The sequence below is a fragment of the Nerophis lumbriciformis genome, linkage group LG19, assembly GCF_033978685.3.
Source record: "Nerophis lumbriciformis linkage group LG19, RoL_Nlum_v2.1, whole genome shotgun sequence".
NCBI lineage: Eukaryota > Metazoa > Chordata > Actinopteri > Syngnathiformes > Syngnathidae > Nerophis > Nerophis lumbriciformis.
Genome location: NC_084566.2, coordinates 16,285,029 through 16,305,064, shown reverse-complemented (window position 1 = coordinate 16,305,064; position 20,036 = coordinate 16,285,029). Strand labels below are relative to the sequence as shown.

The following is a 20,036-nucleotide window of genomic DNA, read 5'->3' as shown; positions in this document are numbered from 1 at the left end:
GTTTGAAAATGTCTTTACTGCCACAAGTGGTGGAAAAATGTATTACAACCGAGTACCACTGCAGCCCATACTGTCCACTGCTGAGATAAATATATATTTTGGCGGCCCTCTAGGGGGCGCTTGGTTAAGAAACACTGACGTACTGTATACACCCAACACTTTATGCATGAGATATGGGCTTCGCTACACATCCTAATGTAAAGCCTGGAGCGTTGCCAATTGTACATCATTCAGCTATAAATGTGGGGGCTAATCTGGTAAAGGTTTGGGTGTATTAAAACTTGGCAGAGTACGCAAAGCTGATCTACTAAGCTTGAGCGCAGAGGATTGTGTCTCTCAAATGAGCAAAACAAAGAACTAAAAACAGAGAGTGCACTCCATTTAGTGTGTCTGTCTTCATTTATGCAGTATATATGCTGATTATTGGAACTCCCACAATATTGGGAGGAGAAGATGCAAATATAATAATTTAGCACTCTCAGATTTATCAAGACTCAAACTGTTCTACGGTGGCTATTTTCTGTCTATATCAGTTCTATTCTAATGGTGGGCCGCGGGCCACAACCGGCCCGCTAACGCTTTTCATTTGGTCCGCAGAACAACACCCAATTAGGCATGATGAATAATCAAACTAGACTTGCTCATGCATCCAGTACTCCCGCCACTCCGCATGTGGCAACAGCAAGGCATATGTGTCACAATGAAGCAGCAGTGGGTTGAGTAGAAGAAGACTACTCATTCAACTAGGGCTGGGCGATATATCGAATATACTCGATATATCGCGGGTTTGTCTCTGTGCGATATAGAAAATGACTATATCGTGATATTCGAGTATACATTCTCAGGCAGTTGCTTTTAGCTGCGAGCATTACACTACAGGCTCTTCTCACTCTTTCTTGTATCTCCTTCGCACAGAGACATAAAACAAGCGCACCTTCTTACATAAGTCACATACTGTCACACATGCAATGTCACGCGCTCACGCGCAGCAGAGAGGCAACAGCGTGAGCTGTGATGCTAGTGGAGTGGTGCGAGTGGTAATACGAGAGAAAGAAGGAGCGAATCTGGTAACAAATGAAGGAATAATTCATTCCCAAGAAAAACAGCACGGGGTCCATCATCTGGCGGTGGTTTGGCTTCAAGCGGGAAGATGTCGAACAAGTATGCGGCAAAAGCGTTGCTACAAAAAAATAGCACCACTACTAATTTGTAGCTTGACTTGAAAAGTCACCCGCTAGAGAATGAAGAGTGATTGAAACTCCGCATGTCAACATCTGTGGCCGGTGCCACACCCACAAAATGCCCAACCAACCATTTCCACATCAACACCGTATGAAACAAATAGTCAACAACAGAAGGAGATATCGTCCGCAGGAACCTACCACATAGCGAAGGACATACACTATTTGATTTCCTATTATGCAGCTCATTTTTATTTGACAGTTATTGAAATATCTTGTGTGACATCATGCACAAAAGTGCACTATATTTGTTTTTAACTATTGTAGTGGCGTTCTGTACAAAAAGTGTACTTTAATTTAGTGTTGTTTTGATATGTCATCTTAGTGACATCATGCACAAAAGTGCACTCATAGCTTGTTTTAAAATGTCTCTGACAATCTTGCACTTTCTGTTTTGAAATGACATGAATGTTTGTGGCACTGCTTAATAACTGTTTAACAAATACACTTTTGGTAAATTGACTTAGTTGTGATTTCCTTCTCTGCCTGAAAGTTTAAAATGAGCATATATTAATGCAGTATGAAGAAGAATGTTTTAATGTAGACACATAGAATCATCATACTGGTGTGATTATATGCATCAAGTGTTCATTCAAGGCTAAGGCAAAATATCGAGATATATATCGTGTATTGCGATATGGCCTAAAAAGATCGAGATATTAATAAAAGGCCATATCGCCCAGCCCTACATTCAACCTTAAAAAAAATCTAAATAAATTGGTAAAATTGGACTTTTAATAGAAAAAAAAAAGTATGACTGTTCTGCCCAGAGCAAGTGCTTGAGTCATTGTTTCCTATCGGACCTTTGAAGCGAAGGACATAATCGAGACAAACAGCAACAATGGTAGAAATCCACACGTGTAAGCTTCATCACGAAACTTAGTCAAATCTTTGTAAGTAGCTATTGTGCATAAATATATATAATTTGCTTTGTATTGAAATTGCTGATTTTATGATGTCTTTTGTAGTTGTGGTGTTTTTTGTCAGAGTCAAAACTGGTTTAATACATGTAGCACAACATTTTACCTGTAGAGGACAATAATGCTACACCTTAGGGTTAATTGTGTGCAACGTGTATATTGTTTTGGTTCTGCGTAAACATCTGTAGTTTATTGTGTGAATGTATTAACAACATTTAACCTGTTTTATTTATGTAAAATACACAATGGACTTTATATTTGGTAATGTTTATTTTCAGTCTAACAAACCTAAACGAAGGAAGACCTGTAAAAAACTGAAACTCAGGAGAGAAAATAATTTAAAAGAAGGAACATCAATCCTCAACAAAACTTCTGTTAACTATATGTCCAGCTGCACACGTTGGAATCGAGTAGCGAGGAAAGATTAATGAATTTATTGACAGTGTAGTGTGAAAGCTTATGTGTTTCCCTTCATAATTAACTAAACAGTCTCAAAGGAATGTAACCAGTGAGGCACTCTCTGACGAAACATTTAAATTTCAATATCCGGCCCCTCAGCTGTTTGACTCTTGAAAATGTGTCTCTTTCATTATGTAGTTGAAAAGCCCTGGTCTATATTTAACACGTCTAAAATGTTTGTGCAAACCGGCACAATTACAAAATGACTGTGAAAATGGAGGCGATCGTGCTGCAAAGACAGACGATTGAGAAAAAGAGAGAATATTCCGTTTGTGTCAACATATTTGGACTATCAAAACTAGAAATATTAGACTTACTGTCTATTCAGCAATATCATTTTATAATTTTATAGCTGCTGGATGACTTAAGGGCCTGATTAAAACAAACTCAATTGATTTGTTTTGGTGTCTGCTGTTTGTTTATTCAAACATGGGCATACATTATTATAATATACCTTCTACATAATAAAAATGTCTTGCAATATAAATTTTTTTTGCATCCGGAATGATCCAGGTGCATCAAAACACAGCAGCACCTCCCAGAGCGCAGCCCGCTAAAAGCTGGTTCTGTTGTTTAGATCACACTTCAATAAACAAACGGTGGTACGTGTTATATTTTGTATGCTGCACGTCAACAACATGACGAAACGCCACAGGTTGAAACGTACTAATGCTATAAATGTGGGGGGGAAATGAGTACCTCCATGGTGACAGCCGGTATACAAGCAAAAACTGTTATGATCTGTTGCCCGGATCATGTTTTGTTCTGTTAGTGTGACTACCTCAGTTCTGTTTTCAGCACCTCTGGGTTTGTGTTTTAGTAGCCATGACTGCAGATTAGTTTCACCTGCCTCTGATTAGTGTTCGGGACGCTTACCTGCTCCTGGGCACTAATCAGAGAGCTACTTATTCCTGTTCTTCGCCACGATCAGTCTGGCTTCCTTGTTTGCACTACGCAACATTTAAAGACGTCTATTTTCAATTCCTATGCCTGTTTTTATGCTAAGCTTTCGCGCTAGAATTTTTCTTTGCTGTGCCTCCCATGCTATCGGCACGATTGTTCTGTTTTTCTGCTTTGCCTGAATGATTTATGCGAAAAAAATCATTGTCTCACCTGCACGTTGCCTCCTGAGTTTCCTGCTGCATCTTGGGAGAACGACCCGCGCATAACCATGAGACCAGCTCGTTACAAAAACCTCATTTAAATAGGGCGGTACACACCCCTGTTACACTTGTTATCAGTTGTACACACAGTCTTGGTAGATCACCCGCAACATGCCCACTAGCAATAAGTCTAATTTTATAGTTTACACGTGCTATTTAGTACATCTTATTTGAATCTTACTAAATCAAGTCCTTAAGTTTTTTTGGGGAATAAACTAACCAATCATCATACTACTGTTAGAATGTGACTTTAATGTTAGCACTTTAACTTACATAGCTATGCTACGTGCGTGTCCCTTCGTCCCACCCCTTATGTTATTATATGTACTGGTACTATATGGCATCATGAAGAGGTACAGTGGATAAAGAGCATGATAACACTTCTTGGAGCCACACACTGTAGGAGACAGGCATGGACAAACACAGCTTATTAGCATTAAAGCTACAGACACACAAACTGTCATGTTTCTAACAGAATGTTAGATTTTGGACAATATGCTTCCAATACACCATTTAGTTCAGATAATCATTCTTGCTATTTTACAGAGAGCAATTGCAAATACTTTGCAGATGCGCTCTATTTTCGTACTGTTTGCACAGATGAGGTCAGATGGAGTGCGCCACGCGGTGCAAACCCCCCCCCCCCAAAAAAACCCACACTTTTCTTTTTAAATGTCAGTCAGTGAACACATGTGGCTCTGAGTCTATTATTGCACCGTACCACAAATAACTCCGTAGGTAACTCAACGAATAACTTTGCTTACCAAAGCCTACGGACATTTGGTGCAGAATTTTTCCAAAGACATTGATCAAAGCAGCCCACTGGACGAGTTCTTGCTAATTAGCCTGACAATTATTGTAAGCTGTCACACTTCTTAGGCAAGGGGGTGGACTGTGAGTGCTCCGAAGCGTAATCCCTCACAAATGACAAGATAATGGAGGCAAAGAGAGGGTGCCATTTCCAAAAAGGAACCAGCAGATAGAATCCCCTGCAGGGACATTTTAGGGACGGACAGGGAGAGAGAGCGCAAGCCTGGGATAGGTAAAGATAGGAAGTAGACATGTATTCCCTTCACAACTAGAGTGGGTGAGATTTATTTGACTGCTTGGGAAAGTGATTGGCCCTGGAGGAAAGTGAAATGGGTCTGAAAGTTGTCTTTCAACACTAAATAGGATTTTTTTTTCTTACAAAATGGGATTGCAGGACACTTCATTAGGTACACCTACACATTCTCCAACATTGTCTTCATAAAGACAATATTTTTCAGAGGTGGTAAAGAAGCAACAGTATTGTACCGGCTCTCATCAGCTTGCAAAGGTGCGTACATACATTTGGGATATAATGGCCCACGTGGTTTCAATCGCTCAGAAGATGACAAAGTGTGACATGTAAGTCTGTGTGATGAATTTTGATGGTCCGAGGAGTGCTGTGATAAGTGTGTTGTCGCACTATCGCGTCAACAGTCGTTTGTCACTGTCAAAACAAAGTCCATCCCTCTTTATCACTATGAAGTCTGATGATTTTTATGGAAGTTGTTTGAGAAGAAAATAGATCATGATGGAAAAATTATAAATGAGACAAAATTGTCTTCTTCTAATATGAATTGATAACATTTAAAGCCTGTGTTCCGGAAAAATTTTCCCCTCAACAGATGAAATAACAAAACGGTAAGATGCAAAGACTTAAGTCAACTTGACCATCATCTTTGAAGTAGTTAGAATTCCGTGCAGCGCTCGCAATTTGTTGACGGCACGATGTGAATGAACTCCATTGTAAAAATGTGTGTTTCTACATTTGTTAATTGTTCTATTTTATTCCATGCTTAAACCTACATGTTCACATTGGTTACCTTTGAGGTTATTTTACCTTTAAATTAATTTGTCATTTTGACAATTGTTTTGAATATATTATAATTGTATTTAAATTATGATAAATTAATGTGTTGTAGCAGTTGTGGATTTCACAAATGCGGCGGTTTGAGGAAACACTCGGTTGCTTTTCCAAACACATCTTTAATGGTGAACTGCCAACATGAGAATACTGAACAGGAAGTGCTTAAAGTTTAATGGCTTTGTAGATACACTGAGACAAAGTCTAAGTTCATTGTGTTCTTCATGGTGATTTTGAAACTGCACCAATTGTTTCCTCAGAATTTTCAACTAACTTGAAGTGTTTTGCCAAGAAGATTATTTGTATGATGTACATTTTCAGAATGTGTGCCTGTTCTATTTTTTAGGCCGAAGTTACGACAAAGAAAACAATTTTGAAGTTGTCTTTATTACTAAATGATTTTACCAGTGTGGGAATATATTTTCCTCCATGCAGCCCCTGAGCTAAAATTAGTTTGACACTCCTGATCTATACTGTTCAACCAGAAGGTAGAACTGAACAAATATGTAGACTTTGTCTCTGCTTTTCTTCATTGTCTTGGCCTCACTCCATCCACAAATGAGGGTGGAGTACGGTTAATCATGGCTTAATGAAAAATTTAACAACAGCTGAGATCATGTAACAACCACAGCATGTCTTAAGCCAGCTAAATGCCAGGGAAGTCATCCCACAGTCTTCCTTTGCCATGAACAATGAACATGTGAACTGGAGGGAACTGACTTGCTCCTTGAGCCGTGACTATCTCTCATAGTAAGACGCTCAGTTTGTTTATGTGGGAGAGTCTCCTATTTATCATGTTATCTGATACAATAAGCTGATCAAATTGTCATTTTCTTCAAACAAATTCCAACATGCAAAGACAAAATGTATATTGTACAATAGAAATAATGCAAAAATTCAAAGGTCAAATCAAATCAGTTATTAAGAGTTCTTACTCTTACTTATATCTGTCAGTAAACTCGCCATGAAAGCGCTAAAACATACCGGTGTAGTGAGTCTACATTATTCACCTAAGGAACTTTGGTTATTAGAGAGCTCCGGTCGGACGGTTTTTCACGGCATTGTTATTGCACTAGTAAACCACGGATGAGGAGATGCTGCTCCGTTATTGATTGAAGTAAAGTCTGAATGTCATTAAAACAGTTAGCTCCATCTTTTAACACTTCTTCCATTCCCGTCCTTGCACGCTACACCGCTACAACAAAGATGACGGAGAAAAGACGCTGTCGAAGGTGAGCCACGTAAATAAGACCGCCCATAAAATGGCGAATCCTGAAGCGACTGACAAAAAGCGGCTTGAAGATGATCTGTAAAACATAATCTATGCAACATTTTGACCAAAGAACCACCATCACATGTTATGTTGACCACAGGAAAGTGTTTTCAATTTAGAAAAAAATAATAATAATATGACCCCTTTAATGCGCCCTATAATCCGGTGTGCCTTTTGTACGAAAATAGACCTGACTAGACCCGCTCATCGGCAGTGCGCCTTATAATCTGGTGCGCCCTATGGTCCGGAAAATGCGATAACCACTGCAGGGACTACAACAGAGAGAACAATGGTAGGTATGAAAAACACAAATCTTTTTTTAGGGCTGTCTTCAAATAGTCTGATATTCGACGATTCGATTCGCAAGAGTCTGATTCGACTATTCACCGCAGAGGCAAATCGTCTAATAGGGCTGCACGATTAATCGACATCGAATCGACATCCAGGTTTTAATTAGAGCGATGAATAACCGCAAAAGACTGAGTTTTAATTTCTCCGCTGTTACCGGCAATCAGATTGTTGAACCTTGCAATTGTTCGTCACTCGCTTCAAACTGGAAGAAAGACGCATCTACTTCAGCACCTGAGCACTTTTATTAAACAGTAAAATTAACACAGTGACTCCTCTTTTCAGTCATTCACGATCTTTGTCTCAGTGGGCGGAGAGCAGGGCGCCAGCTTTACACACACAAGAAGCACAGACAGCTTCCCTATTCCTGACTCGCTGGTGAGAAGTGCCACAAAGTAACAACAATTAAGAGGAAAACAATATAATTACAAAAGCAACATGTTCCGTTGTGGTAATATTTTAGCTTCAAATTGGATGGGGGATATGAGCCCATCAACACGGACGAACGAGCGAGAATCCCGTGATCACATGATGGCAATAAAACAAAAAGTCAACGTCTGACCTCGTTTTTTTCAACTGGAAAAAAAAAGCACTAATATTTTTAATATTTATTTAAATTAAATGTTTGCTTACAGAAATGAGTCCATTTATTTTGTTGTTTGTTTCGTTATTTAGGATATCAAAGTTATTTACCTTCCAATTACAGTATAATGGTAAACAATTCTACAGTTATGATAAATAAAAGTGTATATCCTTTTATAAATGGTCACTTGTATTATTATTATATATTATGATTACATTACACCAGTGGTTCTTAACCTGGGTTCGATCGAACCCTAGGGGTTCGGTGAGTCGGCCTCAGGGGTTCGGCGGAGGTCAAAACACACCCGACTCATCGTGTAAATAAAAACTTCTCTCTATCGGCGTATTACGGATACGGCAACAGCTGACTGATTTGCAGGTGTGTAATTTGTTGTGAGTTTATGCACTGTGTTGGTTTTGTTGTTTGAACAAGGTGATGTTCATGCATGGTTCATTTTATGTACCAGTAAAAAAAACATGGTAACACTTTAGTATGGGGAACATATTCACCATTAATTAGTTGCTTATTAACGTGCAAATTAGTAACATATTGGCTCTTAACTAGTCATTATTAAGTACTTATTAATGCCTTATTCGGCATGGCCTTATTATAACCCTAACCCTCTAACCCTGACCCTAACCCTAACCAAATAACTCTAAATTAAGTCTTTATTACTTAGAATAGGTTCCCCTAGTGTCCAAATAACTGTAAATTAAGTCTTTGTTACTTAGAATATGTTCCCCATACTAAAGTGTTACCAAAAACATATAACTTTGTCTTGAATTTGAAAAAAAAAAACACATTTTATTTTTCACTAATTAAGGGTTCGGTGAATGCGCATATGAAACTGGTGGGGTTCGGTACCTCCAACAAGGTTAAGAACCACTGCATTACACTATAAATTTACACTGTATAGTTTTTATCAGTTGTCTTCAGTTTAAGAGCATGATGTAGACAAAAGCTCTGAGTCTTACAAGTCGGCCAGTTGCTCGGGTATTGACCTTGTGTGTCAGCGTGTTTTTAAAAAAAAATAATTCTTCCCTCAGGGGTAGGATCCGCCAGGGCAGTTGCTGGATGTACCATCTCCATCATTGGGATCCCTGCAGGTGGGGTGGGTGGTTCCCGTGGCCCCATGCTGGGCGGTCCTGTGGCGGTCAACTTAAATGAGGCAGCCTTGGGCGAGCCCCGCCGAACTCTCCGTGCGGTGGGGTTTAGGCCCGGTTGCTGGTGGGGCAGGGGGCGGTCTTCCCGTCCGGCTGTAGGGAGTATCTGGCTGCGTGGGGCCAGTGGTCCCTTGTTCCCTGGGCGCCACACTTGCTGTTTTGGGTTGAGCTCTCTGGGTGGCTGGGGCCGTGCTTTGGCTTCTGCACACACTGGGAGACAAATATATTGTACTTACAAATGCGCATACCTACTCACATACACACAATTATACATACATATATACACACACATACGTATATTCATTCATTAATACATACAAAGGCGCACACAAAGGTACTCAAGCACATACATAGGTACCTACGCTTCCACATACTAGGGATGTCCCGATCCAGGTTTTTGCACTTCCGATCCGATACCGATATTGTTTTTGCACTTCCGATCCGATACCGATACTGACCGATACCGATACTGACCGATAATGGCCTATCCGAGCATGTATTAAAGTTTAAAGTTATTTAGCCTACTTAGTTGTCAGAATCATGTTGAAAAGGCTTTTAGTACTCTTGATAACAACTAGCCAGCTGAATTAGGGGAGTTTGAATAATACACAATGGTTGGTAACAAGAAACGGACCTGTTTATTCAAGGATAAACACAAAATAGACAAAATTATACATGACAAACAGAAATGGCATCATTGAAACTAGAGCTGGGCGATATGGCCTTTTTTTAATATTGCGATATTTTAAGGCCATTTTGCGATACACGATATATATCTCGATATTTTGCCTTAGCCTTGAATGAACACTTGATGCATATAATCACATCAGTATGATGATTCTATGTGTTTTGATTGATTGATTGAGACTTTTATTAGTAGGTTGCACAGTGAAGTACATATTCCGTACAATTGACCACTAAATGGTAACACCCCAATACGTTTTTCCAGATGATACAGATATATACTATCAGATATATACTATCATCATAACACAGTCATCACACAAGATAATCACATTGAATTATTTACATTATTTATAATCCGGGGTGTGGAGGGGGGCGCCGGATGTAAGTGTCAAAAAGACAACTAAAAGAGTTTGATATGAGAATAAATCTAAAGTTAAAATATAGGGTAGAAATGCACCCATTTGCAGGAAATGTAGTCTTGATTTTCAAAATTTTCTTTCAAGGCTTGCATGTCTACATTAAAACATTCTTCTTCATACTGCATTAATATATGCTACTTTTAAACTTTCATGCAGAGAGGGAAATCACAACTAAAAAAAAATCACTATTTTTTTCATACGGTGTTGACGTGGAAATGTTTGCCTCGGCGATGGTGTGGACGTGTGGCACCGAATGGAGATAAGCGTCTCGACAGACCTTACAATATTTGAACAATGATGATGAAAACTGTTTTCTCTGTTGTGTCCGTGTGTTGAAAATTGTTATGCGCTTATTTTTTTATTTGATTTTGTGCGTGGCATAGATTTGCCGTGCGCAGAAGACGCTTGAGCAGGGGCGCACCTTAGCGGCTGCGCTAGCATCACAGCTAACGTTAGCCATGCTGCTACCTCGCTCTCTGCTGGGAGAGGGCGTATACGTATGTGACGTATGACGTGACAGTATGTGACGTGTGTAAGAAGGTGCGCTCGCTGTCTGTAAGAGGGAGACACAGGAAAGAGTGAGAAGAGCCTGTCGTGTAATGCCAGCAGCTAAAAGCAACTGCGTTAGAATCCACAGACCTGTGGATGTGCTGAAGGTGTGCTGGAAAATGCGGAACGGAGCTTAGGGAACAGCAGAAAAGTGGAATGTATTATTTAAATCGGTGCGTTGGAAAACACGGACCGGAATTTTTTTTAAAACTGGATCTGGATCGGCATTTTCCCATGCCTTGCCGATACGCATTTTTTTGCGAATATCGGCAGCCGATCCAATCCAAATATCGGATCGGGACATCCCTACCACATACATACACAAATACATACACACTCACACACATTGACTGTACAAACATACATATACACATACTGTACATATACAAGCCAATATGCATACTTACACTTATGCATATAATCATGTTTCATCATATATTAACGTTGTTCCCCTCGGGGAAACTGGATAACACTGACAAAGCTTAGCCTATTGACAATATAACAATCTACAAGGTTAACACAGTTCGCTTCTCTTTCTTCCCCTCCATTTATTTGCTTTCTTTTGTATTTCAAGTTATCATTACACGTATTGACTGTTGCATTTGAAACAATTGTATTGTTGATAATAGAGGTAATTATTGTTGTCATTCATTATCAATAGTGCTATTTCTATTGCTACAGTATTTGTATTGCTTCATTTGTAGTGTAATCATGCTCATTGTCATTTCTGTGTTATTAATATTTAGTTCACTAACTGCTTCTATGCTATCACTTTTCGTACCATATTTGTACATATCGTATTTGCTTATGCTGTTCTGTTGTTGTGTTTGTTGTTGTTGTCTCTCTGTCCTATCACCCTCTTGTCCCCGCAATTTCTCCCTCTGTCTTCCTTTTTTTCCTCTTTCTATCCCCTCCTGCTCCGGTCCGTCTGCGCTAAATAATAATATAAATTCATTTAATAAAGTCAAATACAAATAAGGCAGCAAGAGAAGTATCCCACACTTCTCTTTTGTAAAGTAAATATGTACAGCAAATATGGGCATCTACATCAACCATATGATTTGCCCGAGTAGCTGGACGGGACAAAAAAAAGGAGGGTTGAGCATGCTGTTACACTGTGCCATCTTCACTAATCCACAGCAGCATCCCCATGCAAACACTTGAGTAGCAGAATAATGGAGAGCCACAGCAGGGCTCAGTATAATCGACAACACTACTGTGTGTGTGTGTGTGTGTGTGTGTGTGTGTGTGTGTGTGTGTGTGTGTGTGTGTGTGTGTGTACGTGTGTGTAGACTCGCTGTTGGCTTTGTCTCCGAGTGCCCTCCATATTCAAATGAGTCACTTCTGCTTCTGCCTCTTGTTTGATCCTTTTTACCTTATTAAAAGCAAGTGTTCAACATGCAATTTTAACTCATGTCTTATGCAGGATTACATGTCTATAAATACTGTAGACATGACTTCTAATTGGCTGTTCAGTTTGTTGTATTTACATTATCAGCTCATGTCCAGTCAGTCTAGAGTCAGTTTAGAGTCTAACACTGGACATAGACACATGTGAGGATAGCTGTCACCATTTCCATTACTTTCAGCGTCTTTGGTATATGTTTGAATGTAACTATGGGCTATTACATTATTAACCTGAATGCAACTGGCTTGTTATTATGATTAATATTATGCCCTTCTATTCACCTGATGTAAGAGCTTTTCTTTCACTGGAACATCCTTGATGAATCTTTGCAAAGTATATCAGCCGCCCTCAATGCTGCACGCGAATACCAAAAACATCCTGTAATATGAATATTTAAGAAGCTGAATAAGTCTTCAAAAACAGATTTCATTGGGATTTTTGTGTTATTGCAACTGCAATGTAAGCAACTCTGAAATGATGTTGGTGTGTCCTATTTTGGAGAAAATAACAGTAATTCTTGTTGTGCTCCTTCAGCCGCCCACACTGCACTCTGTAGTGTTTTTCATTTGCTTCGGACCTCAGCTGGGCATGCAGCATAGAGTCTGAATGCAAATAAGGCCAAACTGCTTCTTGCAGAACAACATGGAACATGTTCTTAGCTTCTGGTTGTGTCATATAAAGAGATCCGTTAATGTGTGGCTGAAAAAAAGGCTACTACAGTGATTATTTTGACGTCAGCCTGTGTAATATGATTAGTATACAAAAGCGAGACAGCTAATGTGTGTGTTCCGGTGATGGAATACCTTTTCAGCTGTATGTGTGTGTATGTGTGTGTTTCTGAGGGAGAGTGTGCCTGGGAATCAAATATTAAGTCTTTGTGAATGAGTTTCAGCAGTGAAAAGGAGTAATAGGCTTCTCAATGGGTGGATCATCTATGTTATTCATAAGGCAAGCAAGGTAGGAAATTGCAAGCCCCTATCTCGGAATACAAAACCCATCTAATAATATGCATTGCTGCTGTAAAATATCTGTCTTCGCAACCAGGTGCAGGGCAAAATCATCTGTAATTAACTCATGTTTCCATGGCGTTGTTTGTGCACAGCCGTCACTGTGTGGTCAGCCCAAATAAAGGTTGAGTTCAAACCCCGGCCGAGTCATACCAAAGACTATAAAAATGGGACTGTCATGATCCGTGGTCGGATCATGTTTTGTTTAGTTATGTTTGGTTAGTTTTGGACTCCTTTAGTTATTGCTTGTGCACCTGTGAGTTTGTTTCATCACCATGGTTACTTATTATTTTCACCTGCCGCTTGTGTTCCCGACGCGCACCTGTTTTCCATCACTGACACTATTTAAGCCTGCCTTTCTGTTCACTCGTCCTGTGCTCCTTGTTTGCGGTAAGCTACATTCACGTTTTTGTTTTCTTGTTCCTGAGTCCTGTGCTAAGTTTAGCCTTAGCTTCCCGTGCGTTCGGCACGCTTTTCTTTTGATTGTTTTTCTGTTTGCCTATGATTTATGTAATTAAATAATTTCTTACCTTCACGTCTTTGTCCGGAGTGTCCGTGTTGTGCACTGAAGGAACGATCCCGCATGAATATGCGACCCCCACGTGACAGAAGGAGCACAGCTGACAGTTCCTTCGCCCCGGGCTTCAAGGAGATGGAGACGCGCTGGCGAGGACGGAAGCCAGTCAAAAAGGCTTAGTTTCGCCGCCAAAATGCGTCGCACCCCCAAACTCCTCCTCCGGACAGCAAGTCACCACAAACAGCCCAGTCTTCCTCCCCTTAGTTGTTTGGTAATCCGGTTACTCATTTTGCTAAACAATTTTTAGATTGGGCTGCAAGCCAAATTACCATGAACTCTGACAACAACATAACGCCATCCATTTTGAATGACGTCACTCCGCCCACTTCCGATGACGTCACTGAAACGGCGCGCGGCGATGACATAATTCCGCCGGCGTCAAGGGAAGATTCTGATCAGGATTTTTTTTTTTTTCGTCTGTCTCCTTTTATCAGCCACCTCCTAAAGACTTTTTTCCAAAAGTAAAATACCATCAGGACATTTTTTCTAAAAATAGATTTTGTCAATCCCAGTTACCTGATTTTCAGACTCCGCCCCTAAGGACTCTAGCCCTGCCCACTACACAGACTTTTTCCTCCTGTCCTCCCACAGAATCTCAGGTGGGGGGGGGAGACATTTGGGACAATTTAAAGGAGAGGATTCTACCCCCCTCCTGACCTCCCGCCATCCGCCCTTAAAGACTGATCCAGACCGCAAGGAGCGCGTCTGGTATCCGCCCCTTGAGGGGGGGGGGGGGGGGGGGGGGGGCTGGGGCCGGGAGCTGTGCTGGTGGGGCTGCTCAGCTGCGCCCAGCCAGGCAGCAACCTCCATCCCGGCCGCCACCACCAGTCTTTCGACCTACCAAGCCGCAACCTCCAGCTCGTCCTCCACCACCAGTCCGTCGGCATGTCAAGCCGCAACCCCCAGCTAGACCGCCTCCGCCATGCTCATGGCTAACCTCAGCCCGGGTGGGCTTGCAGACGCCACCATCATCTCCGGTGGGCTTGCAGACGCCACCATCATCTCCGGTGGGCTTGCAGACGCCACCATCATCTCCGGTGGGCTTGCAGACGCCACCATCTCCAGTTCCTGTTCCTCGGCTAGCTCCAGTGCCTGTTCCTCGGCTAGTTCCAGTTCCTGTTCCTCGGCTAGCACCTGTTCCTGTTCCTTGGCTAGCACCAGCTCCAGTTCCTGCTCCTCGGCTAGCACCAGCTCCAGTTCCTGCTCCTCGGCTAGCACCAGCTCCAGTTCCTGCTCCTCGGCTAGCACCAGCTCCAGTTCCTACTCCTCGGCTGGCTCAAGCTCCAGTTCCTGCTCCTCGGCTGGCTCAAGCTCCAGTTCCTGCTCCTCGGCTGGCTCAAGCTCCAGTTCCTGCTCCTCGGCTGGCTCAAGCTCCAGTTCCTGCTCCTCGGCTGGCTCAAGCTCCAGTTCCTGCTCCTCGGCTGGCTCAAGCTCCAGTTCCTGCTCCTCGGCTGGCTCAAGCTCCAGTTCCTGCTCCTCGGCTGGCTCAAGCTCCAGTTCCTGCTCCTCGGCTGGCTCAAGCTCCAGTTCCTGCTCCTCGGCTGGCTCAAGCTCCAGTTCCTGCTCCTCGGCTGGCTCAAGCTCCTGTGCCTGCTCCTCGGCTGGCTCAAGCTCCTGTTCCTGCTCCTCGGCTGGCTCAAGCTCCTGTTCCTGCTCCTCGGCTGGCTCAAGCTCCTGTTCCTGCTCCTCGGCTGGCTCAAGCTCCTGTTCCTGCTCCTCGGCTGGCTCAAGCTCCTGTGCCTGCTCCTCGGCTGGCTCAAGCTCCTGTGCCTGCTCCTCGGCTGGCTCAAGCTCCTGTGCCTGCTCCTCGGCTGGCTCAAGCTCCTGTGCCTGCTCCTCGGCTGGCTCAAGCTCCTGTTCCTGCTCCTCGGCTGGCTCAAGCTCCTGTGCCTGCTCCTCGGCTGGCTCAAGCTCCTGTGCCTGCTCCTCGGCTGGCTCAAGCTCCTGTGCCTGCTCCTCGGCTGGCTCAAGCTCCTGTGCCTGCACCACGGCTGGCTCAAGCTCCTGTGCCTGCACCACGCCAAGCTTATCCGCCTGTGCCTGCACCACGCCAAGCTTCGCCGCCTGTGCCTGCACCACGCCAAGCTTCGCCGCCTGTGCCTGCACCACGCCAAGCTTCGCCGCCTGTGCCTGCGTCCACGCCTGAGTCGTCTGCTGCTGCGTCCACGCCTGACTCGTCTGCTGCTGCGTCCAAGCCTGCCATGACGGCGCCGACGCACCCACCTCCCCGTCGACCACGGATGTGGCCGCTCCCTGGTCGTCCGCCTCGCCAAGTGCGCCCACCTCCCAGTCGGCCACCAATGTGGCCATTCCCTGGGCGCCTGCCTCGTCGGCTGCAGCGTCGTTCCACTCGCCGCCGCCACTTGACTTTGCCTCGGTGGATTCGGGGACACTTGGCCTGGCGACCCACCGCCAAGTCCTCCCTCCGCCCTCCCGTGACTTTTGACCCTGCATGTGCTTTGTTTTTAGGACATCTAGAATCTGTCCTTAAGGGGGGGCTCTGTCATGATCCGTGGTCGGATCATGTTTTGTTTAGTTACGTTTGGTTAGTTTTGGACTCCTTTAGTTATTGCTTGTGCACCTGTGAGTTTGTTTCGTCACCATGGTTACTTATTGTTTTCACCTGCCGCTTGTGTTCTTGACGCGCACCTGTTTTCCATCACTGACACTAGTTAAGCCTGCCTTTCTGTTCACTCGTCCTGTGCTCCTTGTTTGCGGTAAGCTACATTCACGTTTTTGTTTTCATGTTCCTGAGTCCTGTGCTAAGTTTAGCCTTAGCTTCCCGTGCGTTCGGCACGCTTTTCTTTTGATTGTTTTCTGTTTGCCTATGATTTATGTAATTAAATCATTTCTTATCTTCACGTCTTTGTCCGGAGTGTCCGTGTTGTGCACTGAAGGAACGATCCCGCATGAATATGCGACCCCCACGTGACAGGGACCCATTACCTCCCTGCTTGGCACTCAGCATCAAGGGTTGGAATTGGGGGTTAAATCAGCAAAAATGATTCCCGGGCGCGGCCACCGCTGCTGCTCACTGCTCCCCTCACCTCCCAGGGGGTGATCAAGGGTGATGGGTCAAATGCAGAGAATAATTTTGCCACACCTAGTGTGTGTGTGACAATCATTGCTACTTTAACTTTAACTTTTAATGTGTGACCAAAAAAAAAGACGGCCATTATTTTCTTGCAGTCTGTGTAACGTCACTTAATGTGCCGCCTCACATAGCTACACAACATAATAAATCAAGTACAGTAGGCAATCTTAGGAGGAGTGCAGATTTTCACCACCTCCTGTATGTTCAGATATTATGTAATATTGTGATATCATTCAGTTACAATCTGGTGTTACAATATGACAAGAAAGTCAAATCAGTTGAGAAATACGTAAATAATTGTTGGATAGTTAGTTATATCATCATATAATATAAATTATGGTATGATTATACCTGAATGAATGTATAATTGTATGAAAGGTAATTTTATTTTAGGATATATGACAGTATATATAATGTAACACAATTATAAAATAGAATAATTCTACACTACAAAATGTAATAGGGACATTACATCCAATAAGAAACTATCAATTATTCACATCAATAGCAGAGGTATGTCAGCAAACTTCAACAACATTCAGCAATATCTGAGACAACTTAAAGAACCTTTTAAAGTATATCTCTGAAACCTGGATTAAGGGGACCAGAGGAATAGATATGGATAGGAACTGAACTTCATTAACAGAACTAACGAGTGGAGGAGGAGTAGCTCTGTATGTGGATACACACCTGGACTACAAAGTGGTGAAAAACATGAAATGAGCAATTAAATATGTCATTAAAAAGGCAAAAATGTATTAGTCAGCTGTATACATAGAACACCTAAATCAAGTATTGAAATGTTAGAGGACTGAATTAACTCAACTTTTGTTACATATCTGTGTGCCGGCGCCTACTGCTGGCGTTGTCTCCCCTGAGCCTTTTCTGTTTTTTTTTCCAGTTGCCATGGTCCCAAGAGGAAGCGATTGGAACCCTGCCGCACAACTTGACGACCACATTCGATGACCCATGGTATCGTTCAACATCCCAAAGCATCTCAACGACCTCATCGCTACATTGAGAAGAGACTGGACGAACAAAAAGAGGATCGACTTCGGGATTTTTCTTTATGCGTTTCCGAGCAACACCGGTGGTACTGGGACTTACATGGCTGGACAAACATAATCCACAAACTAACTGGGAGAGGTTCAGTATTGCTAACTTGAGTGTACTTAGTCATTTAAACTGCCTTAGATCAGCTAACTCTCGTATCGCCCTTCCTGTTGATATAATTTCCAAGGAGGTTGATCTGTCTAGCGTGCCCTCTGTATATCATGATCAAGGAGCGTGTCTTGTCCTTGCCTATGGACATCTTTCCGAAAGCCACACTCCCTGCCGCTCGACTCTATAATATCTACCAGCCGGAACGTAACATCCTTGAGGAGTCCAAGACTACGTTTACAATGCAGGCCTAAGTGGCCCAAATCAGATATTTTTTTAAACCTGTTTTTTTCCAGCTGACTGTTTACACTGCAAGTAAAATGTGATTTTTATCGCACTCCAGGGTAAACGGGCATGTGGCCCCAATGTGGCCTGGACGTCACTTACATGCGCAGTGTGATAGAGTAAAATCAATGGACGTTGATAGGAAGAAAATCGCCAAGACTACAAAATAAAATAAGTCGCCACACCTTGAAAATGTGTGTTTGTAAGCAAATGCGCCACAGCGTCAATTCCGTTCCTTCAACAATCGCTATTTCTTCGGAATCAAAATATATTTTCATATACTACATACATATAGCTTATTATTTGCGCACTATTGACAAGTGATGCACCGAAAATGTGGTTGTCTTAAATAGACGTTGCTCACCGAAACAGGATGTTGTGATGCGTCTTTCCCGGAGCACATGAATGACATAGCTGGCCCAAAGCTGATGAAAAAGTCACATACGGGTCGGATTCAGGTCGCATTGCGTTTAGACTGAAGTCACATTTGAAAAGATCAGATTCCAATTAGATTTGGACTACCTCCTGATGTGGCCTGAATCTAATGCCAAAAGATCAGATTTTAAGCACTTTGGAGCGTTCACTGACAAAAAACATCCGATCGGTGTCACTTGAGAGCAAAAAAAATCAAATTTGGTGTGCAGTGTAAACAGGGCCTATTTCCACCTCTCTCGCCTCGGGCATTATCCGTCCGTCATGCTCACCATTAGCGGCGGGGTTCTTCTTTGTTGAGAAGAAAGACGGTTCTCTCCGCTTCTGTATCGATTACAGAATACTGAATGACCTTAAAGGTCAAAAATAATTATCCCATTCCTCTTCTTGACTCAGTTTTCAGTTCTCTTGACCAAGCTAAGTATTATACCAAATTGCCCCTATGGGGCATTTCATGCCAATGGGTTTGACAAATGCCCCAGCCGTTTTTCTAAACCTCATAAATAATGTCCTCCGAGACATCCTAGATAGGCAAGTGTTCGTTTACCTTGACAACATTTAGATTTTTTCCCGTTGTCTTGAGGAACAAATCCAACAAGTCCGCCTGGTGCTTCAGAGACTGTTAGAAAACCAACTGTTAGTAAAAACGAAGAAGTGTGCTTCTCAAACTTCCTTGGTGCCATTTGTGGGGTTTATTGTAGAGCAAAGTAAGCTCAGACCTGACCCCACGAAGGTCCAGGCAGTACTAGATTGGCCCATGCCCACTTCTCGCAAATTACTCCAGAGATTCCGAGGGTTCGCAAACTTTTATCGCCAATTCATTTGTGATTATAGCAAAGTAGCACTACCTCTTACTTGGCTCGCATCTGTTAAAATCCCTTTAAAATGGACTACTGAAGCTAACAACGCTTTCTTATGTTTTAAGGAACTGTTAATTTCTGCTCCTGTCTTGGTTAATCCTAATCTCTGCTCCTTTTTGTGTCAAGATCGACGCCTCTGATACCGGCATAAGAGATGTCCTCAGCTAGCGCCACCCCTCCAGTGGGAAACTGCATCACTGCGCCTTCTTCTCTTGTCGCCTGACCCCAGCAGAAAGAAACTACACCATGGGTAATCAGGAACTCCTGGCCATGGTATTAGCTTTGCAGAAGTGGAGGCATCTCTTGGAGGGCTCACAACACACCTTCAACATTTTTACAGATCACAAGAACTTTGCATATCTGCGCTCTTCAAAAAAGACATTTGGGCGCTAGTCCTCTCAAGTTTTAACTACTCTGTCACGTTTTGCCCAGGGACTTTGAGCGGCAAGCCAGATGCCCTGTCCAGGTTACATACCCCGGTGGTGAAGGACAAGACACTGGAACCAATTATGCCTC

General features: G+C 42.8%; 1 long non-coding RNA gene across 1 annotated transcript in view; it reads right to left on the bottom strand.

The window, feature by feature from the left end:
* Positions 1-6,837: 6,837 nt before the first annotated feature.
* The window catches only part of LOC133618791 (uncharacterized), a 64,149-nt gene continuing 50,950 nt past the window's right edge, over positions 6,838-20,036 (bottom strand). Inside the window, exon 4 of the long non-coding RNA XR_009817338.1 lies at positions 6,838-9,251. This is a non-coding gene — a long non-coding RNA (uncharacterized lncRNA). The remainder of the gene's footprint in view (positions 9,252-20,036) is intronic.